Below are 24,718 nucleotides of genomic sequence, written 5' to 3'. Positions count from 1 at the left end.
TTCAAATTTTAACAAAAAATTTAATATCTTTACTGTATAAAAGTAAATTAAGTCAAAATTCAACTCCTGTAATGATATGATGCAACAGAATACAAAAATAAAAGAAAATTTCAAAATGGGCGTGGCTCCGCCCATTTTCATTTAGTTTGTCTAGAATACTTTTAATGCCATAAGTCGAACAAAAATTTACTAATCCTTCTCAAATTTGGTAGGGGCATAGATTCTATGACGGTAACTGTTCTCTGTGAAAATGGGCGAAATCGGTGGAAGCCACGCCCAGTTTTTATACACAGTCCACCGTCTGTCCTTCCGCTCGGCCGTTAACACAATAACATGAGCAAAAACTGATATATCTTTACTAAACTTAGCCCACCTACTTATCTGAACTCACTTTATCTTGGTATAAAAAATGGCCGAAATCCGACCATAACCACGCCAACTTTATCGATATCGAAAATTACGAAAAATGAAAAAAATGCCATAATTCTATACCAAATACGGAAAAAGGGATGAAACATGGTAACTGGATTGGTTTATTGACGCAAAATATAACTTTGGGAAAAACTTTGTAAAATGGGTGTGACACCTACCATACTAAGTAGAAGAAAATGAAAAAGTTCTACAAGGCGAAATCAACAGCCCTTGTAATCTTGGCAGGAATACTGTTAGTGGTATTAAATATATAAATAAATTAGCAGTACCCGACAGATGATTTTCTGGATCACCTGGTCCACATTTTGGTCGATATCGCGAGAACGCCTTCACATATACATCTAAGGGCCACTCGCTTTTAAAACCCCCATTAATACCTTTAATTTGATATCCATATCGTACAAACACATTCTAGAGTCACCCCTGGCCCACCCTAATGGCGATATCTCGAAAAGGCGTCCACCTATAGACCTAGTGCCCACTCCCTCTTAAAATGCTCAGTAACACCTTTCGTTTGATACCCATATCGTACAAACATTCTAGAGTCACCCCTGGCCCACCCTAATGGCGATATCTCGAAAAGGCGTCCACCTATAGACCTAATGTCCACTCCCTCTTAAAATGCTCAGTAACACCTTTCGTTTGATACCCATAACGTACAAACATTCTAGAGTCACCCCTGGCCCACCCTAATGGCGATATCTCGAAAAGGCGTCCACCTATAGACCTAATGCCCACTCCCTCTTAAAATGCTCAGTAACACCTTTCGTTTGATACCCATATCGTACAAACATTCTAGAGTCACCCCTGGCCCACCCTAATGGCGATATCTCGAAAAGGCGTCCACCTATAGACCTAATGCCACTCCCTCTTAAAATGCACAGTAACACCTTTCGTTTGATACCCATATCGTACAAACATTCTAAAGTCACCCTTTGTCCACCTTTATGGCGATATCTCGAAAAGGCCTCCACCTGTAGAACTAAGGATTATTCCCTTTTAAAATACTCATTACCATCTTTCATTTGATACCCATATCGTACAAACACACTCTAGAGTCACCCCTGGTCCACCTTTATGGCGATATCTCGAAACGGCGTCCACCTATGGAACTAAGGATTACTCCCTTTTAAAATACTCATTACCACCTTTCATTTGATACCCATATCGTACAAACACATTCTAGAGTCACCCCTGGCCCACCCTAATGTCGATATCTTGAAAAGGCGTCCACCTATAGACCTAATGCCCACTCCCTCTTAAAATGCTCAGTAACACCTTTCGTTTGATACCCATATCGTACAAACATTCTAAAGTCACCCTTTGTCCACCTTTATGGCGATATCTCGAAAAGGCGTCCACCTATAGAACTAAGGATTACTCCCTTTTAAAATACTCATTACCACCTTTCATTTGATACCCATATCGTACAAACACATTCTAGAGTCACCCCTGGCCCACCCTAATGTCGATATCTTGAAATGGCGTCCACCTATAGACCTAATGCCCACTCCCTCTTAAAATGCTCAGTAACACCTTTCGTTTGATACCCATATCGTACAAACATTCTAGAGTCACCCCTGGCCCACACTAATCGCGATATCTCGAAAAGGCGTCCACCTATAGACCTAATGCCCACTCCCTCTTAAAAAGCTCAGTAACACCTTTCGTTTGATACCCATATCGTACAAACACATTCTAGAGTCACCCCTGGCCCACCCTAATGACGATACCTCGAAAAGGCGTCCACCTATAGACCTCATGCCCACTCCCTCTTAAAATGCTCAGTAACACCTTTCGTTTGATACCCATATCGTACAAACATTCTAGAGTCACCCTTGGTCCACCTTTATGGCGATATCTCGAAAAGGCGTCCACCTGTAGAACTAAGGATTATTCCCTTTTAAAATACTCATTACCATCTTTCATTTGATACCCATATCATACAAACACATTCTAGAGTCACCCCTGGCCCACCCTAATGATGACATTTCGAAAAGGCGTCCACCTATAGACTTAATGTCCACTCCCTCTTAAAATGCTCAGTAACACTTTTCGTTTGATACCCATATCGTACAAACATTCTAGAGTCACCCCTGGCCCACCCTAATGGCGATATCTCGAAAAGGCGTCCACCTATAGACCTAATGCCCACTCCCTCTTAAAATGCTCAGTAACACCTTTCATTTGATTCCCATATCGTACAAACACATTCTAGAGACACCCCTGGTCCACCTTTATGGCGATATCTCGAAACGGCGTCCACCTATGGAACTAAGGATCACTCCTTTTCAAAATACTCATTAACAGCTTTCATTTGATACCCATATCGTACAAACATATTCTAGAGTCACCCATGGTCCACCTTTATGGCGATTTCTCGAAAAGGCGTTCACCTATAGAACTAAAGCCCATTCCCTTTTAAAATATTCATTACCACCTTTCATTTGATACCCATATCGTACAAACACATACTAGAGTCACCCCTGGTCCACCTTAAGGCGATATCTCGAAAAGGCGTCCACCGATAGACCTAAGGCCCACTCCCTCTTAAAATGCTCAGTAACACCTTTCATTTGATGCCCATATCGTACAAACAAATTCTAGAGTCAGCCCTAGTCCACCTTTATGGCGATATCCCTAAATGGCGTCCATCCATAGAACTATGGCCTACTCTCTCTTAAAATACTCTTTAATACCTTCCATTTGATACACATGTCATACAACCACATTCCAGGGTTACCCTAGGTTCATTTTCCTACATGGTGATTTTCCTTGTTTTGTCTCCATAGCTCTCAACTGAGTAATAATGTTCGGTTACACCCGAACTTAGCCTTCCTTACTTGTTTAAATTAGAAACAATTTTAAAGTGGTATCAAAGTCTTCGTTAAGCGTTGCTGAACAAAGCAAAAAAGCCCATTTCGCGCATAACTGTTTCCAACAACGTCCTTAAATTTATTGGCTTAATAAAAAACCATTTATTTTTTATTTTTTTATCTATATATATAAAAATAAGTGCACATTTTTGGTGTTACTTTATAACTTGAGACCGGCTCCACCAAATTTCTATGGTACATTTGGGCTATCATGTAGATGGTTTCTGTAAAGTTTGATTGAATTTGGTCGAGCGGTTCATGAGATATATCACACCAAGCTACGGCTACGTTTCATTCCAATAGATGGTGCTTATTTGCATATTTGCGTTATTTCATGAAATGGAATAGGTGGTGCTTATTTCCATTTTGCATTATTCAATGGAGTTGGCGTTTCTAGAATTATAGTTTGATGTTCGGCATTTCTCAAATGAAAACCAAGCGAAAAAAAGAAGTAATTTGTTTTGTTTTGTTTTCATTTTCATAAAAACTGTGAAAAAACTAATGAACTGGATTTAAGTAAATTCGGTATATGCTGTGCTTCAATTTGGTGAGTAATGTCCTACTAAATTTATTAAGTGTGATTTTGTTGTGTCAAAAAAACAACATTGTAATAGAATTGCGTTGCTTTTCTTCAGAAACAACCATGAATACAGTTGAAACAATCTTGGAAATTGCTTACCGACTGCATTCTGATGAAGATGTCATACATTTCGCACCGGCAAATTCATTTTTGGACGGGATTTTGACAACAAGAATTCAAGAGTATCGAGTTCATCACATTTTTTACGACGAAGCGCTGATGCATTATTTCGGTAAATATTAGATTTCTCGAAATCAAAACCCGACATTCCACAAATTTCAAATGGTTCTTTTCAAATGATCGCTTCCTTACTGAAAATTTACAATACCTTTTCATTACACAACTGTCCCAACAAACAACGGCGCAACGTGTTCAATCTTCTTTCACGACGAGAAATCACTTATTGGGAAAACGAATATACAGAATCGTTGATTGTTGCCATTCAACTTGCAAATTTACGACTACCAAATCTGATAGCCATAAGATTTGAATATACAATGTTTCTTCGAAATACGGATCAAGTCAACATTAGAAACATTCGCCCACCTCTTTTCGAATAAATATCGCTACAACTATTTGGTAATCTAACTCATGCATCCCTCGAGTTCAATGAATATTTTCAACAGCGTCCCGAAAATTGTTGTTCCTACAAACTTACTAACTTTTTTACTCTGATGCCTTAGGTAGGTAGGTTGAACTGGCCGGTCCATGAGGACCTCACATAGACTGATTGAGTCCGTAGTGTTAGCAGAAGTTTGTTTTAACGACCAAACTGAAAAACCCTATCAAAAACCAGGACCTATGTTATAAAATAACTCCGTCCTCTTGGCAAATACTAGAAGCTTCCTAGGACTTAAACCACTTGCTGCTTCTAGATCTGACAGCTGTATCACTCCTAATAGCTGGAGTCTTAGCCTGGCAAGTGCAGGGCACGAGCACAGAACGTGCTCGATCGTTTCCTCCTCCAACCCGCACTTCCTACACCTGCTATCACTGACCAAGCCTACTTTAAAGGCATGTGACGCCAGAAGGCAGTGTCCAGTCAGAATACCCGTCATGAGTCTACAGTCCTCTCTTTTTAATGATAGAAGCAACTATGTTAGTCTAAGGTTGTAAGACCTACACATAATCTTCGACACTTTACAGCCCCGCGCTTGAACCCACGCCTTTTCTGCTTGGTCGATCATGTGCACTTCTCGCCTTCGCTTAATCTCGCCCAATCTAATTGGGACGTCTACGGAGCAAGCTTCAAGGGATGCGCCCTTTTTAGCTAATTCGTCCGCTTTTTCATTCCCATCTATTCCCATATGCCCTGGGACCCAATATAGATGTATGCTTCTCCCTGTCCCGATTCTCTCCAGAGGCTGCTTACACTCTAACACGCATTTAGATTCTGTGCTATGCGAGATTATTGCCTTAATTGCTGCTTGACTGTCAATATAAAAGTTAACACGGTTGCAGCTTAAGCTATTCTCTTCCAGGGTTTCTACTGCTTTGGTTACGGCTAATATTTCCGCTTGGAAAACGCTACAGTAATCCGGCAGCCTGTAGGATCTGCTTAATTCCGGATCAGCGCAGTATACCGCAGACCCTACTCCTTCCACTATTTTGGAACCATCGGTGTACACATGTATCGCCTCATCCGCCATTTGCGCACCCTTGCGCCAACCGTCCACCTCTATTGTGGCCTTAAGATCTCCCTCAAAGTGCAGGTAGGGAATCATGTAGTCTGTTCGTCTTGTGACTGAGGACGCTATACTACTATGGCCATATGGTCGGCGCTCAAGCTGCCCCGAAGCATCGAGCCTGGTTGCGGTCGTTAACGCTTTGTTCTTTGCTACCAGGTCTACAGGTGGAATGTGCAGTATGGCATACAGTGCAGCCGTCGGGGTTGTTTTCAGGGCTCCCGTAATGCAAAGCATCGATAGTCTGCATACCCCCTCTAATTTTTTGAGGTATGTTGTTTTTTGTGTGGCTTTCCACCAAACAAGAACTCCATAGTATAGAATAGGGCTTACAATCGCTGTAAAAACCCAATGAGAAAGAGAGGGCGATAGGCCCCACGTACACCCCAGCATTCTTTTACATGCATAGAGTGCCGTTGAGGCCTTCTTGACCCTCTCCTCCACGTTGAGCTTCCATGACAACTTACTGTCTAGGATGATTCCTAGATATTTTGTGCAAGGTTTCTCCTGTAGGGTCACCGCTCCTAACTTAGGCCTGGTCCAATTTGGGACCTTGTACCTCTTTGTAAACAAGACCATATTCGTCTTCTCCGCATTGACTTTCAGCCCGACATTAGATGCCCAGGTATGAATATCCCGAAGCGCCCGATCCATCAAAGAACTAATCGTTGGAAGGCATTTTCCACTTATGACAATTGCAACGTCATCTGCGTAAGCCGTAAGTTTTACGGGTCCCTCATCGAATTGCCTGAGCAGTTGGTTGATGACCAGTGTCCACAGCAGAGGTGATAGCACCCCTCCCTGCGGCGTGCCCCTGTCCACTGATTTCGTGGCCTCGTACAATCCCCATTGTGATGTAATCTTTCTGCAATTTAACATGCAGCCGATCCATCTGATTAAGGCAGGATGTACTTTAATGTAATTAAGACCATCCATAATCGCCCATTTTGCAACATTATTGAAAGCCCCGGCAATGTCCAAGAAGACTCCTAGAGCATACTCCTTATATTCCAGGGATTTCTCTATGCTTATTACCACCCTATGCAATGCGGTGTCTACCGACTTGCCTTTGGTGTACGCATGCTGTGTTGTGGAGAGCAGCTTTTCATCCACGTTGGACTTTATGTACACATCTATCAGCCTCTCAAAGGTTTTGAGCAGAAATGATGTTAAGCTAATGGGTCTATAGTCTTTGGGATACACGTGACCGATCTTCCCCGCCTTTGGTAGAAAAGCTACACGAGCAGTTCTCCAAGAGTGCGGTACATGATTCAGTCTTATGCACCCATCGAATATTATTTTAAGCCATTCCACGACCGCCCTACTTGAGACTTGTAGCATGGCCGGGAATATACCATCTGGGCCCGGCGATTTAAACTTAGAAAACGTCTTCACTGCCCACTCGATCTTGGTATCGGTCACCAAGCCCGGCACCACTAGCTCCGTGATCGAAGTGTGAGTGATGTTTGCTGGTTCTTCTAAACCGTCTCCCGATGGGAAATGTGTATCGAGAAGCACCTCAAGGGATTCCTCACTATCACGTGACCATTCCCCGTTCTCTTTCTTTATTAGTCCCTGGACTATGTTTCCCTTTGCTAGGACTTTTTTCAACCGTGCTGTTTCACTGGAGCACTCTATGTCCGTACAGAAACTTTTCCATGAGTTTCTCTTCGCCCTGGTAATTTCACGCTTGTAGATCCTCAGTAGATCCCTGTACTCGTCCCGACACGCTTCGCTTTCCGCGGTCTTTGCGAGTTTAAACATTTCTTTTACCTGTCTTCTTAGAAGACTCAGCTCATTGCTCCACCATGGCGGCTTTGCTTTTCCTCTGAATCTTCTTAGAGGGCAAGCTTTGTTATACGCAGTCATAAGCGTCCTTGTTAGGAATTCATTCGACTCCTCCAGTTCCTCTACATTAGCAACCTCTTTGGGTTGTCCCAGTTTCGTTTCTACATGTTTCTGGAATTTAGTCCAATTCGTTGCCCTAGGGTTTCTAAAGGTTCCTCCCTTCTCTACCCTCTTTAGTGGGATGCTGAAGCTTATATACGCATGGTCGGAGAAGGATGGTCTATCGAGAACCATCCAATCATACCTTGATATATCACGCTCGGAGCTCAATGTAATATCCAGAACATTGCTGGATGTTGGACCAATGTATGTAGGAACATTTCCCCTGTTGGCTATCTGCAAATTGGTTTGCAGGATGTAACAAAATAGAGATTCGGCTCTCTCGTTCGTATCTGCTCCTCCCCACGCATTGTGGTGCGCATTGGCATCTGCGCCTATGACCAACCGCCCTTTGCGACCTTCCTCCTGTACTAGCCTTTTGCACTCCATCGGTGGAACCTCCGCAGCATGAACCATGTAGCAGGACGCCAGGATAAATGCCTGCTTATTCTTTTGCTCAACGGCCACCGCTACGAGATCCTCGGTGGTGTAATTAGGCAGCATATATGAATGCAGCTGTTTCCTTACCATTACTACAGCTCGCACCCGTCCTTCCGTTTGTGCGTAGTAAACGACAAACCCGCGCGCGCTAAGTCCAGAAACCTTTCCTCCCGATGAGAGCCACGGCTCCTGGATCAGCGCCACGTCAAACGAACCCTCCTCCAGGGTTAGGAGGAGTTCGCTCGACGCCACTTTACTGTGTTGGAGGTTTATCTGTAGGACTCGCAACACCATTGGGCTGTTTGTCCCCCTCCAGCACCTTCGTCTTGACGTCGTCGTCCTCCTCTTGCCCTTTTGGTTTAGAGTATTCGAGGCCCCCTTCAGCCCCTCGTGAATGTTGTGCCGTGTGTTCCTCTGTGCGAGTCACAACACTATTTAGCGGTTGGTCCTCTTCTAGCACGTTCGTGGTGACGTCGGGGACCTCCACCTGTCTTTTTTCCCTTAGGCTTCTGAGGTCCTTTTCGACTTCGCCCACTTCCAGCGTGTTAGGATTTTTATCCTCGGGACTTCTTTTCCTGAGTCGCATGTCAATTTTGCCAGTGCCAAAGGACATTTTGCCAAGCTGCGTGTACAAAATATCCTCCGCCTGCTTGTTTATTTGGAAGATGTAGAACTGACCATCCTCGGTAGGACGAGATACAGTAAGTACCTTCCAATCCTGTGTCGGTATGTTCGGATTCTGATTCTGCAGAAGTCGCAGTGTATCCTCCGACTTCATCACGCATGGTATCCATACCTTAACTTTTGGTACCGTGGGGATTTGCGCTTTATCCACCACCTCAAACCGCGCGTTCGTACCTTGCCTTTGGAGGTTTGGAACGACTTCCTCCAGCCACCGCAAGCTCGCGATGTTGTCGCACGCTATCATCTTCACACCATTATACCATCCCCCCGAATCAAAGGTTGGAAGGGGCTTACTTGGTTGTTCCCGCATCATCTTAAGCATTAAGCTAATAAGCTCCCTTTCCACAGATCTCCACCTTTCAGTAGACATTTGTCCGAACGGACTGCTACGATCAACCAGCGCCACAGTCAGTGGCTGCTTTGCCACATCACTCATCTTCTCGGGAAAAGCAGGAGTCTTAGTGTTATCTCCCTTTGGAACCTCCGAGAACACCGGAGTCTTCGCGTTAACTCCCTTTAGCGCCTCCGAGAAAGCCGGAGTCTTAGCGTTATCTCCCTTTGGATTATCTCCTACATCCGTAGTTGGAACTTCCCTCTGACTGGCAGCTTTCGATGTAGTTGCTACCTCGCTATTGGAACCCATCTCTCTTACAGCTTTGGGCCTACTTGTCTTGTCTATGCGACTGCCCTGCCTCGCGAACTAGGACTGGATCCTTTCTGCCTCTTGAAAGCAGGCTTGTCGCCTTCTGCCGAACGGTGCCTCTTCATTCTGCCATTCGACGCTTCTTCCTCCTCGTACCGGTTGCAGAACCGAGGGTTTCTCGCAGCAAACCTTTTGAACTGCCTTCGACCTACTTCTACCGCTTCATGGGCCCATTCCAAGCGCTCGATCTCCACTTCTGTTGGGTCGACCACTGCTCCCAAGCGTTGTACAATTCTTAGTGCTGCACGGTACTGCGAGAGAGCTCTTTTACTTCCTCTGCTCCGTACCCTTCTCCACTCTTCTACTCCGTTTTCATTTGTGTGCTTCTCCAACACGGAGTTCATTGAATCAGCACTACCCTCGCTCCCCGAGTCCGACGCATCGCTTAATTCGTATTTGTCGTCCCTGGATTGCGACTCAGTCCTCCTCTTTACATCCTCCTTATTACGTTCAGGTAATGAGTTGTTCATCTTGGTCGTACGACCACCTGCCCGACAAGGCGGGCTCAGCGGTCCAGTGTTATATACGGGGAAAGAACCGTCCGCCACAGCAGCGCCCCTTACTGCGGTAAGGCCATAAATACTTCCCGAGATGGCCCGGTGTCGGGAAGGCTCCGTTCGAATACAGCCGAATTTATCCCCTGGCTGCAAATCGTCCAATAGGCACGGTCCGCATAACACCCTGGATTAGGGGGTTGGCAGTTCTTGGTCACCGACATCCCGCCGCCCTCCTATGAGGCGAAACGGCGTAGATGTCAGTCCTAAACAGCTCCGCCTCATAGTCGGGCGTTATGGAGTTCGGCTAAGCCCTCACACCAACGACAAGGTGCCTACCCTAGTGAGGGAATGCCTTAAGAATAAAAAAATTTAAAAAAAAGTAATGAAGGAATGTATATATGATGTGTTGTACTGATTCATCTGCATCTGATCGAGTTTTCTTAGACAAGGTTATGAACAATGAACATGGCTGCCATTTTGGCAATAGGGATTTTTCAGATACAATGGAAAGAGATACACCACAACACAACATATCTGTCACATCGTACTTTCGGTGTATATTGACATTAGGTCTTTTTGTTATGAACTATGGAGAATCAACACGTGTGTTCAATATTTATGTAGTTTTCGGTTCATAATTGAGTATTTCTTCATTTTCAATTGAATTCATATCAATATTTATAATACGTTGGGAATTCCTCCTGTAAGTATGTCGTATCGTTGAACAAAAACATAGTAGAAAATTGTGGCAATGATGTATCATGTTTTTCTCTTCAAATTTAATTTTTCAAATGTTCTTTCTTCGTTCATTTTGCAGAATACATTTAGTGATTTCAACTGTATTTAATCGTGCGCACGTGGTTTATTGTATTTTCGTTTTGTCTTTTGGATTATTTGTTTGCACATGTGCTTCTCCTTAATTAAATTTCTTGCGTTGAACATGGAGTTTTAGTGAATTTTTTCTTTTCTCTTGAAGAAAATGCCTCGAGCCAGACTTCAAAATATCGGTCGACGTACGCGTAGTGCTAACAGAATGTTACTTCAAAAAAGAGCGCAAAGTATTGATGACCTGTCGCAACAAAATGAAATACGACGTGACCGATATGCACGAAAAAGATTTGCAGAACCACAGCGGTAAAGAAATCCAGCAAGACCAAGACAAATACGACGTCGTGTTCTAGAAAATATGTATCGTACTGCTTTTAATTACGATCCAAACATTGATTACAGTATGCATGAATATATTGGATTAATGAGCAGCGTTGCCATATTTTTTTTCCAAGTCGTCAGGCGCCGCCCAAAAAATTGTAAAAAATCGTCATATCTATGACAACAACCAATAACAACCAAAGTTGAGTTAGGACGAAGTTGGGTTATTACCAGGGGACGTACGATTGTATTCGCCGGAAACCAAAATGAGATCGCCGGATTTCATTCAACAATATTAACTTTAAAAGCGCTTTTCTGAAAATTGTCTTTGATTATTATTTTTTGTTGCCACATACAACACAGAAAATCGTTTTCAATTAATTTCGTTTTATTTTGTAAATAACAAAAACGTCTTAAAATATAAATTTTGTATTAAATACAAATGGTACTTGTTTTCAGTCATTTGTTTTCCTTGAGCTCGAATCGAACCTCCTATATCATTTTAGTTTCTTAGTTTTCGCGTTCATTTTTTTAGCATATTTATTTGCGGTTCAGTATTATGACAGGAAAAGTGACTCAATTTTAAATAATCTTGGGCTAGCAATATTTCTTTTAATGTATCAGTTTATTTTAGTTTTTGGGTACTTTTGACGTAACCAAAAGCCCGGTTCACCTCTTTCTTATCACATTTTGTTTGGTAAAATGTCGTCTATAGTGTACTTTATCAAAAGTTGTATACCACCAACAGTTTACAATTTATAAGACGAAATTCGGGTGAGCCCGAAATGCCGCTTCCACAAAAATTGGTGGGTAATGTGGTACGCAAACTTAGGCTAATTTGGTATAATATACCATTTAACCCGAATAATAACCAGATCAGTTTTACTAAAGAAAATATTAAATTACTTCTTTTAAAATTTACCAATTTTATTAATAAAAGATAAATAGCTCCTCAAAAGATAAAATAAAATGCCCCCTTGGCTCGTTGATATTAAAAATGAATAAGTTATTGGAAATATCAAAATTGCTTAAAAACTATTAATAATAAAATAAAAATTGGACTCTAAATAAAAATTGATTTCTTTTTGGGAATGCAGACGTTATGACCCCAAACCGTATCGCACTGTAAACAAGCACTCCATTCTGATATATTTCTTTCGTCCTTCCATAACTTTTCGCAAAAGCAGCAAATTGCTCCGTCTGGAGGCATTTCAACAAAATCCCCTACGTTCGATTCTGCGTAGACGACGCTTACTTCCGAGTCACTGGTTAATTCTTCACATTCAGCTTTTCTAGCTTTCGCTGCTGGTTTTTTGAAGGTTTCTTTTCTTTTTTAATTTTTGGCTTCACTTTTTCCCGGATCTTCCGAAAGCTTTCTTTCAACTGATTCTTATATGGTGATTTTGTTAATACTGTCGCTTTTAACTTTCTTCCTCTTCCGGTAACAACTGGCTTTCTAATCTTTGGCAAAGGTAAAATCTGCCATGGTGAAACGGCTCCTTTACTGGCTGATGCCACAAGTTCTGGAGAAGTCACTCGATTTGTATTAGATGTCGGTGAAGTAAGAGTACGACCAGTCTCCAAAGTTGCATTATATTGCTCGGAAACTTCAGAGTTTTCGGCAGTTACGTGCTCATACATATCATTTGCAGCAATATAGTCTGCATCAGTAAAAATATTTCCATTTGAAATCGTTAACTGCAAGCTGGCCAGTCTGAACCTTATAATACGCTTTGGAAAATGGACCAACCAAATCGAATTGAGTAACTTTTGGTCCATTTTCTCTCATAAAACGGTTTAGTTTGTTGCTGTAATAAGTCTTGAGTGGGCTCATGAATGCTCTGTCTAGCCGTTGCATTTTATGAGTGTTATGCGGAGGCAATGATATCATCACCACTCCATTTTCACGAGCTAAGTTGATCACTTCAATATATATTACTGTAGTGTCCATCTAAAATCAACATTACTGGATCTTCTTTCGTTGGTTTTGAGAATTCGAGAAAATGTAAAAACCATTGTGAATATGTCAAGCTGCTCCAAACATGATAAGGGGCAAAAAGATCAAGAGCCAGGTGGCCCATTTTTCATGAGCTGATCGTTGTGATTTTTTTTAGGAATAGCGAAGTAAGGGGGCACAAAATTTCCAGAAGCACTCACGCAACTTATTACGATTTGCTTTTTACCTTTCTTTCCAATGACTTTTGTAAATTTGGTTTGCACAACAGAAAGTTCCGTCTCATCTACATTATAAATGTGAGTGGCTGAAAATTTCTGATTCTCAAACTCTTCCTCAAGCAAATCAAGAATAGAAAACGAATTCGGAATGTTGGATTAAATCGTAATTTTTCATTACAAAATCGTCCAAGCGTCATTCTAGTTGAAAATTGTCAAAACGATGAATTATTATTCTTATCGATTGATGATTCGTGCACAATAACAAAATTACATTCTGAGATTTGGTAAACTTTTTCATCAATACATTGTAGACATGTATGCAAAATTTAAACTGAACGTCTCAATTTCATCCGATTCAATCAAGCCAAATTGCGATCTGAAGAGAACATACATTTGCAAGATGCAACAGCGAATGATGCAAATGTGAATGATATCGGACGTCTGACGATATTACCAGCTTCTTATAATGGTAGTCCACGCCACATGCACGAATATGCACAAGATGCTATGTCATATGTTCGAAAATACGGCCGACCAGACCTTTTCATCACTTTTACGTGTAATCCGATGTGGAACGATATAAAAAATAATTTGTTCGACGGTCAGTCACCAACAGATCGACACGATGTTACAGCACGTGTATTCCGGCACAGATGGATTTAATTGTAAAATTAAGCGTTTTTTGGAAAGGTATAATGTTGGATGTACTCGATTGAATGGCAAAAAAGAGGCTTGCCACACGCATACATATTGATATGGCTGGTACGAAAAATAACACCGGACGATTTTGATAACGTCATATCAGCCGAAATACCAGATCAAACCATCTATCCAGAAATATTTGAAGTGGTAACAAAAACATGATTTACGGTTCACGCGGTGAAATAAATATGAATTCACCATGTATGATCGATGGGAAATGTTCAAAGCGGTATCCGAGCGCATTGATTTCCGATACCATAACAGGAAATGACGGATTTCCATTGTATTGACGTCGATCATTTGAAAATAATGGTGAAACGGCGATAATAAGAGTGTGCAATCAAGACATCAAAGTTGACAATCGTTGGGTCGTGCCATATTCACCGATACTGTCAAAAGTTTTTCAGGCTCCCATAAATGTTGAGTACTGTAACTCAGTAAACTCTATGAAATACGTTTGTAAATATGTGAATAAAGAAAGTGATATGGCTGTTTTTACAGTAGATGGTAAAACTAGGAATGATGAAATCACTAAATATCAAATGGGCATACATAAGCAGTAATGAAGCAGTTTGGCGTATCTTTTCGTTTCCCTTGCACGAAAGACATCCTGCTGTTGTCCATTTGGCAGTTCATCTGGAGAATGGTGAGCGAGTTTATTTCCCTACTGAGAATGTACAGCAGAGAGCAGCACAACCACCGGCAACTACTTTAATTGCTTTTTTTCAATTGTGTGAAATCGAAACATTTGCCAGAAATTTGGTATATATTGATATACCGCAATATTATACCTGGAATGCATCATCGAAAAAATTTCAACGGCGTAAACAAGGAACACCAGTTGATGGTCGTAAGGTATTTTCCAAACAGATGCCTTGGGCAGGATGTATACGGTACATCCCAACAATGCTGAATGTTTCTATTTGCGAATATTGTTGGTAAACGTTCAAGGACCAAAATCATTTTAGGGTTTATGAACAGTTCACGGCTATTTTTGTCAGACATATCGCGAAGCATGTCAGCTCGTGCATTTGTTAGAAGATGACTCTCATTGGGACCCAACACTTCATGATGGATCGATTTCATCTCATCTACTGCAAATACGAATGCTATTTTCGATTATAATATCAACATGCATGCCAATCCAACTGAATTGTGGAATAAATATAAAGATTACATGACTAAAGATATTTTAATTCGGATGCATCGTAGATCAGTGGATCCTGATTTGCTAATTACATTGGAAATGTACAATGAAGCTTTGATAATAATTGGAGATATGTGTCTTGCGATTGCCAATAAAGCATTGGGGCAGTTAGCTTTGATTTCACCAAATCGTCCAATGCATGATTTATTTGATCGAGAGTTGCAGCGTGAACAACAATTCGAATGTGACGATTTACGTACATTTGTTCAATCCAACATCATCAAATTGAACAATTAACAGAAGGATATATATGACAAAATCATGCAAGCTGTTTCTGATAACACTGGTAGATTATATTTTTTGGATGAACCTGGTGGCACCGAAAAATCATTTGTGATTTCATTGAGTTTAGCAACTATTCGATCGCAACAGAAAATTGCTTTGGCACTCGCATCTTCTGGAACTGCTGAAACTTTATTCGATGGAGGACGAACAGCTCATTTAGATTTAAAATTGTCATTGAATATACAGGTGTTTGAAACTCCAACCTGTAACATATCCAAAAATTCAGCGATGGCAAAAGTTTTGCAACAAGCAGCGGTCATTCTGTGAGATGAGTGTACAATGGCAAACCAAAAATTATTGGAAGCATTAAATCGAACGATGCAAAATTTACGTGGAAACCGAAGGCTTTTTGGTGGTGCTATAATTTTATTGTCAGGTGACTTTCGACAAACATTGCCCGTTATTCCACGATCAACACCGGCAGATGAGATCAATGCATATTTGAAATATTCCCTTTTGTGGTGATACGTGAAAAAATTAACATTACACATAAACATGCGTGTTCAGTTACACAATGGTCAGTCTGCAGAGCAGTTCTCGAAGCAATTGTTAGAGATCGGAAATGGCAAAATTCCAGTCGACAAAACAAATGGTTTGATTACATTGCCAAACAACTTTGTACAATTATCCAAACCAAAAGATGTGCATGTCAATGAAATCAATCATCACATTCTGAAAAAATTGCCAGGCGTGGAGACAACATACAAGTCAGTGGATAGCGGAATGAATCAAGATGACGCAGTGAATTATCCAGATGAATTTTTGAATTCATTGGAACCATCTGGTATGCCACCGAATTGTTTAAATTTGAAGGTCGGCTCATCAGTTATTGAAGTTTACTTCTATAGCGGCATGCATTTGAGAAAAACTGTAATGAAATTGGAAGACAACAACCATATGAATGGTTGAGCGACAACCATACCACACTCGTATAGCAGAAGCACCATAGACAATCTTAAGTACGGCAGTTGACATGAAAATTAAAGCGTCAATATGGCTCATGTGGTAAGCGTGCGAATGAGCAGGCAAAATAGCGGGTTCGACGCTGTCTACTGTTTCTAATTTTTTTTTTTTGTTTCTAATTATTTTTTTTTAAGTGTAAAATCACCATTCTTTTATTTAAGAGTTTAAAACCACACTCCGGTGCCAGAGAGTTTAAAAGCTAATTATAATTTGGAGGTTTGGATCTTATTTTAATTGGCGATCTACGTCAGCTGTTCGTGCTACACCGATTTATAAGCAAATCAAGAACCAACTAGCAGGTCCAACACTATGGCGGGGGCTAACATTTTTTGAACTAAATGAAGTGATGCGACAGAGCAATCGAACATTTTCAACAATATTAACAAAAATTCGTGATGGCCAGCTGTTAGACGAGGAAGAGTTGGAATTAATGGAGTCACGATTTTACTCCGAAGAGGAGGCTGACACAATTTGCCCAAATGGTATACGATTGTTCTTCGATAATCATTCAGTTGCTAATTACAATAATAAAATTTTAAACACTGCAATCGAAAAAGTCATTTCTGAAGCAACAGACGTATACATTGGTTGCCAAGGTGTTGAACACAAAACTTTTATGAGGCATGAATTACACAAATTGTCCGTTATCGATACAGGAGGTTTGCCTTATGAAATTACGTTGGTTATCAATAAACCATACATCCTAACAGCTAATATTGACGTGTCAGATGGGTTAGTTAATGGCGCTACCGGAAACTTAATTTTTATAGAATATAATGACAATGGGGAGATTGGTCGTTTATGGCTGCATTTCGCTTATTCTGCAAAAACTGGTGAAAAAATCAGAAGAAAAGCAGCGGCGTTAATACATAAGTACAATATTTCACAACTGGCAGTGCCAATAGACCGAAGAACTTCCTCTATACCATTAACACGCAATAAAACAGTTCTTGTAAAGCGAAACCATTTTCCTCTGGTCTCTGCGTGTGCGATAACGATTCATAAGTCACAAGGCGGTACATTTGGTGAGATCGTCTACCAGTATGATAAATCACATGCTCAGTAGCTACTATACGTCGCATTATCACGAGTAACATCGATCCAAGGGCTTCATCTTGTCTCAAAAAAAAAAATGATAGAACATTTTATCACGGCCGGATACCAACAGTATCCACAATTGAATTGCGAGCTGAATTTGAAAGGCTTAACTTGAATCGACTTGAAATAATTGAAAATGTATTATAAGATTTTATAAATGCGAGAAATGGATTGCCATTATTCACTTTTATTTGCCAAAGCCCATTTACAAGATATTTAACTAGACAGAATAGCATCATCGTCGGATTTTCTAATTCTTTCCGAGACGTGGATTGATAATGATACGTTTTTAGACATTCCCAATTTCGATAAAGTAATCCAATTTAAAATACCATATACATGAGCTGGTGGGGTTGCAATCTACCATAACACACATGACCAGGGCAGTGTTGTTACTCCACAAACAACACTCAACGCAAAGCAATTGGAATCAATGTCCGTTCAGATTTCTAAGGTGGGAGAAATATGTGCTTGTGAGACTACATTGGGTAGCAACAAAACAATTGTAATTGCAGCAATTTATATTTCTCCCAATAAAACAATAACTAAAATTATTGAATTCGTTCACGAGGGTTTAATAAAATATACCACAAAAGACTACCACAAAATGCCGATGATTTTTAGTGGAGATTTCAATGTTAATTTTGCCTCGGATACATCGATCTCATTAATTGAATTTCTCGCAACCAAATTAAATTTAGAGCTTTGCAGCAGTCACACTGAATCTACAACGCGATCAAAACAGCAATTGATGCCGTTTTTCAAAGGAACATTGATCAAATCGAAACTAAGACATACGTTTCATATTTTAGTTATCATAAGCCACTTGTATCTTTTGTAGAAATTTGATTAATAATAATAAAATTAAAAGTCTAAAAATATTCCTTAGTTTAATTTAAAAAAGGTTACACTTCAGAATTACCGATATCTGTCAAAAAACAGATTTTCAGAGTATAAAATCACCATTCATTTATTTCAGAGTTCTTAGAGTATAAAATCACCATTCCTTTATTTCAGAGTTTATAATTCAACATCACCACACTCATATAGCAGCTAGTGATGCTTTGTATGTATATGTGTGTGTGGAATTTTACGAACACACCGCACTCATATAGCAAAAGCACCATAGACAATCTTAAGTACGGTATTTGATATAAAAATGAAAACGCCCGTATGGCACATGTGGTAAGCGTGCGGATGAGCACGCAAACGTAGCGGTTTCGAGGCTGGCTAGTTTTTCTAATTGGTTGTTTTTTTCATATAATTTCTTTTTTTTCATATAATTACTCTTTTTTATCTTTAATATATGTTTTTTTTTTAATCATTTAATGCGAAACGTCACTTACATCTTAATTGCATTTGATTTGTCTTTGTAATGGAATTTATTACGGTTGTGATATTTTGTGAGAAATAGAATTACCGATATCTGTAAACTAATGAATTTTCATAATTTTGTTGGTTACGTTTAGGGACCGATATGCCGAAAGATAACAACGGGGCTTGTGATAGACGGCGAAATGCTAAATTAAAGAAGTAAACTTCCCCTGGGTGTGCACCGCACACACTTATTTTATTACGGAATTTAAATGCACCAAAATTGTGTAATGGAACAGGACTGAATGTAAAAAAGTTGATGACGAATTTAATTGAAGCAACAATACTGACCGGCAAAGCGAAAAGTGAAATTGTGCTTATACCGCGAATCCCACTGATACCAACAGAAATGCCATTTGAATTCAAGCGTTTTGCAATTTCCAGTGCGCCTGTCACTTGCTATGTCAGTCAACAAGGCGCAAGGACAATCGCTTCGAATATGCGGATTGAATTTTGAGGAACCGTGCTTTTCGCACGGACAGCAATACGTTGCCTGTTCCAGAGTCGGCATTCCAAATTGTTTGTTTATTTATATCCCAGATGGAAAAACAAAAAATGTAGTGTATCCAAATGTTTTGGATTAAGAATTGAAACAATGATTAAAAAAATTCTATGATATTTTATTCTTTTTCCAAAATTTCTATTGGTGTAGCGAAGCACACCGGGGCCCCGCTAGTAAAATATTAAATGCAAAGCACGAAATATGTTAGCAAATATTTTTCTTGTATAGTGAGAATGTTTATAACAGTGCTTCGCGAAATTTTGTATGTGAATGGGCAAGGCGAAATAAACTTCAATTGCTAAGTCTGAAGTGCTTTCATATTTACAAACGCAGCATCTTGCGTGATTGGGTCCATGTTACTGGTATGCAAAAGATTGCGTTAAACGCATCTATATGAAAAAGTTGATTGTGGCTTTTCCATGCAGCTTCCATAAGCATGGAAATAACGAAGGAGTTTTATAGACATTTGCAGGACCTGCCACCAGAAGCATTTTATTTTAAGATGCGGATATAGATCTTGAAGAGGAGAAAAATGCGGTTAAAAAATTTATTTCATTTTTCTAAAACAAAAAAAAACTTTCAGAAAGATTTTCGATTTTCCTATATTTTTCGAGAGTTGGATCAAAAAAAGAAACAAATGCTGTTAAGAATTATCCTGATGCATATTAGCGTTTTTTTTTAATTAATGGAGAACCATAATATAGATTTAACAAACATGGAAGAAGAATAAGAAAGGTTGTTTAAGTTCGGGTGTAAACGAACATTATATACTCAGCTAGGGATCTATGTTGTTGTTGTTGTTGTAGCGATAAGGTTGCTCCTCGAAGGCTTTGGGGAGTGTTATCGATTTGATGGTCCTTTGCCGGATACAGATCCGGTACGCTCCGGTACCACAGCACCATTAAGGTGCCAGCCCGACCATCTCGGGAACGATTTATGTGGCCACATTAAACCTTCAGGCCATCCCCTCCCTCCCCACCGCCAAGTTCCATGAGAACCTTGGGATCGCCAGAGCCTCGCCTGTTAGTGAAATAGGATTCGCCGCGGATAGGTGAGGTTGACAATTAGGTTTGGAGAAGCTATATATTGCGCTGGCAACCTGAAGGGTTGCGCTACACATCCCTTGAATCTGGTATTTTAGTCGCCTCTTACGACTGGCATATCTATCGCGGGTATATTCTTACCCCCTTACCCGCTAGGGATCTATCGTACGGTTCATTTAGTTCAGTTTTTCGGTCCTAAGTGTTATCGAAAGAGGAATGTTTATTTAATGATTTTGGATGCCTTTTATAAGAAATATTCTTCTTTGTACAGGAAATAAATGTAAAGTTTCTTCACAGTAGGTCAGTTATTCTTCTTCATTGGTCAAACAAGGTTGTAACACCTATTTCAAATGTTTAAGTTACGTCAATTGGTCTTCGAGTTATGGTTCCACAAACGGTAGCCAATGCATGATCAAATAAGAGGCGGTGAAACGCCCATTAATAAAAATTTTGACATTCATTTAATTGTTATAAATACGCTTAAGAGGAGAAATAGCATATTAAGAACTTTTTATAAGTATTTTTCGGGCATGACTCGAAAATTACAAAAAACCCGATTCTGAGCATTTTCAATGGCAATGTGCCACGCCTGAACCTGAAGTTATCTACCCAAGAGTTTGGAAATACATACAATACTTACAAAGGAATAATTTGAGGGGGCGGTACAGCTTTTTCATAAAATTGTATTTTTTTCATACAAAATATATCCAGTCTAATATATCCACATTACTTGTACTCAGAAGCACTGAGACAAGTACATATAAAGAACCAAGCGTACATTAGGCTGGTTCCAAAAGTTTTTGCCCAGTAAACCCTTTTGGGGAAAATTTTTATCTTCACAGCTTAATAAAAGCTCCCCGTTTTGATAAATTAAATAAATTTACAATGCCAAAATTGTCAAACGGAACCCAAAGATTGACAATTGCAAACCAATGCATGCAGGAATTCATATATGACTGTAACCAATTAGAGGTTTACTGCTCAAGATGGTGACCCTCACAAGCTGCCGATTTATCAGAGTATATGTTTAAGGACCAATTAGAAGACCTAGATAAAATATGGGCAAAGGTGCTAGAGTCCCCTTGAGAAATAAGTTTCTCCGATAATTATACAGATGTTAGTGGCTCGGTTGAGCAAAAATTCTCTAAATGCATGGAAACTTACCAAACATGCAAATCTGAAATTTTGGAAGTCTTACACATTTTTAACACTGCTAGCAACAACCAACAACAAATACCCGCCCACCCAATAAATGATTCAAACTCAAATGGTTTTTATTCGAAAGTACCACCATACGACACCGAAATCTTTCATGGTGGATACGAAGTCTATAAAAACCACCTTAATTATCACCCGCTCAAAAATTATATCACCTACGCCTGAAAACAATAGGTCGAATAGGGCTTATTGTCAAACAATACCCACTGGGCGATGATAAATTAGAGCTTGCCTGGGGTGCGCTCAGATCTAAGTACGAAAACAAATGAATACTCGTCGACAACCGACTGAAGACGCTGTTCAATCTGCCCACAGTATTCGCGGAAAACGGTGAACAAATACAAAAGATGCAGACAACAATCAACAATTGCATTTCAACCCTTAACACCCAAGGAAACCCGACAACGGACTGGGACGCCATCCTCGCTTTCCCCTGCTCATCAAAGCTGCCAAGTGAATGCCTGTTACTATGGGAACAATACCTCATCTCCCGAAAAGAACTCCCACTTTGGGATGATAGAATACATTTTTGACCAGCAGATACGCGGTAGTAGAGAGATTAAGTACCTATAGACCAGGCCAGGCCACACCCCAATTTTCGAGTTTTACACAACGAATGGTGAATCAAAACTCGACCCAATCTAATAATTATAGAACCTATGCATATCACACGGAGTTCAATAAAACGGCTTCGTGTAGATTTGCAATCAATACCATGTCAAATCTTGCGTAAGGTTTAGAAATTTATAGGTATCAGACCGAATCAAATTTGTGAGAGAAAATAATTACTGCGATATCTGTTTATCAACGTCACACCCAAGAATGAATGTAAAAGTAGTTTCTCGTGCGTATATTGCCAAAAGCATCATTATTCACTACTGCATTTGCAGCCCAAACCCCAGCAATCACAACCAAACCCCAGAGCTCAAAATGCCCAAGCCGGCACCCCTAGGAGAACGGACGACGAGCGATCCTCAATATCGAAAGCTGCCACAAGAGCCATCTCCTCCCAACATTATCAGGACAAAAACCCGGTATCTACACTCTTTTCGAGTAAACATGGAACCAACCTACTACCTACATACCACTGCAGTCAGTATACTTTGCTGGCGAATTTTGTAAAATTAGTGCCCTAATAGACCAAGGTTCACAAAAAACTTTTGTATCATCGTGTATAAAAGAGCTTCTTGGTCTACCCACAAAAGAGTCTCTCCACCAGATATCTGGAATGGGTGGAACGGTTGTGAAGTATGCCAATAAAGTCTGCCAAATAACATTCTGTTCAGCAGATTTAACCCAAATGATAGACACACAAGCAATAATTTTGCCGAAACTAACTAAGCTCTTGCCCACAGTTAGAGTTTCAAGCATCGATCTCGAAGAACTGTCCCGTTTAACGTCAGCCGATCCACAGTATTCGATACCATCAAAAATCGATGTGGTAATCGGCAGCGATATCACCCCGCAAATCCTCACCGAAGGGCTCCTACGGAACGTGAGTGGAACATTACCAAAATACAATATTCGGAAGGATATTAAGCGGCCCTGTGCTGAAAAGGTATCAACCTTCAGCACTCATGTAACGGAATGCACCGATGATCCCATCAATCAACTTTTGAGACAATTTTGGGAACAGGAAGGAGTTCACCAAACCCAGCAACGATCAGCTGATGGATGACGAATACTGTGAAGCACTCTACCGGACGACCACAATTCGTGAAAAAGATTGACGCTACAGAGTCAAACTGCCGTTCAAGACGGAATTTCCAGCAATTCTGGCACTCGGTCATTCACGACCCGAAGCACAACAGCAGTACATTCAGCATCGAATAAACCCTCGAAAAAACCCGAATTATGAGACAGATATTTTGAAGTCCTTAATGAATATTTAACCATGGATCACATGGAGCCCGCCTCCCAACAAGAGATAATTAGTAAATATCTATCATTTTATCTACCCCATCATGCTGTCGCGAAACCCGACAACAAAACCACAAAAGTGCGAGTCGTCTTCAACGCATCAAAAATGTCATATTCTGGCAACTCGTTGAACGACGTGCTTCATACAGGCCCCATTCTACAAAATGACTTAATGCTCGTCATACTTAAATGGCGACTTTATAAGTTTGTTTTTAGCGGCGATATTGAGAAAATGTATCGCCAAATACTCATCCATGAAGAAGATAAAGATTTTCATCGAATCGTTTTTCGAAAACACCCAACTCTGCCGATAGAAGATTTTCGACTGAAAACAGTTATTTTGGTGTAAATTGAGCGCCATATTTGGCGATTCGAACCCTACACAAACTCGCCCACGACTGTCAAGATGAATATCCGTTCGCTAAAAATATTTTATTGAATGAAACGTAAGTTGACGATATTTTGTCAGACGGTCATAATATACAGTCCACTTTGAACTCCATGACCCAAGTTATCGAAGCTTTAAAATCGGCAGGGTCTCCTTTGAGAAAGATGTCGGTAAATCACACTGAAATTTTAAAACCCGTTCCCAACCCTGATTTGCTAGACGTCGATTTTCTTAAATTCCACGATTCGAGTTCCACAAAAACCCTTGGAATTCAGTGGAACGCGCTGACCGACACTTTCACCTATCCGTATGATCCACCATCAGCAGAAAACACGACTACAAAAAGGCAAATTAAATCAGCAGTTGCGAAACTGTTTGACCCCGCAGGATGGCTATCGCCAATAAAACAGTGCTAAAAAAAAATTAAAACACTTTCCAAGTGACCTACTGTACGTTTTAGGCCTTGACAAGTATATCATGATAATGTGTTTCAAAATTGTCTAAAACCCCCAAATTTTCAAGTTATTGTCTAAAAACCGTTTTTCGCCTAGTGCGCGCACTCTAACAATCATAACGTCGTCATGTTTTACCCTATTTTCGATCGCTTTACGGTTTTGGAAAGAAGAAGATTCTAGCTTTAAGTTGATATATATTTATTTATACTTTATACAAAAAAATTGGGACATTTTCCAAAAGTTTTCTAAGATTTACCATTTTTTCTCCGTTTTTCACAGTTTGACGTCTTTTTTATGTAACGTATCATAAAAAAAATTACTTTTTACATTCATTCTCAAAGAACTATTTATCCAGAGAAAGAAAAGTCATGGTTTATCAAAATCTATTGATAAA

Source organism: Eurosta solidaginis, chromosome X (genome assembly GCF_040869045.1).
Source record: "Eurosta solidaginis isolate ZX-2024a chromosome X, ASM4086904v1, whole genome shotgun sequence".
In the NCBI taxonomy this organism is placed as follows: Eukaryota; Metazoa; Arthropoda; class Insecta; order Diptera; family Tephritidae; genus Eurosta; species Eurosta solidaginis.
Note: the sequence above shows the minus strand (reverse complement) of the source record.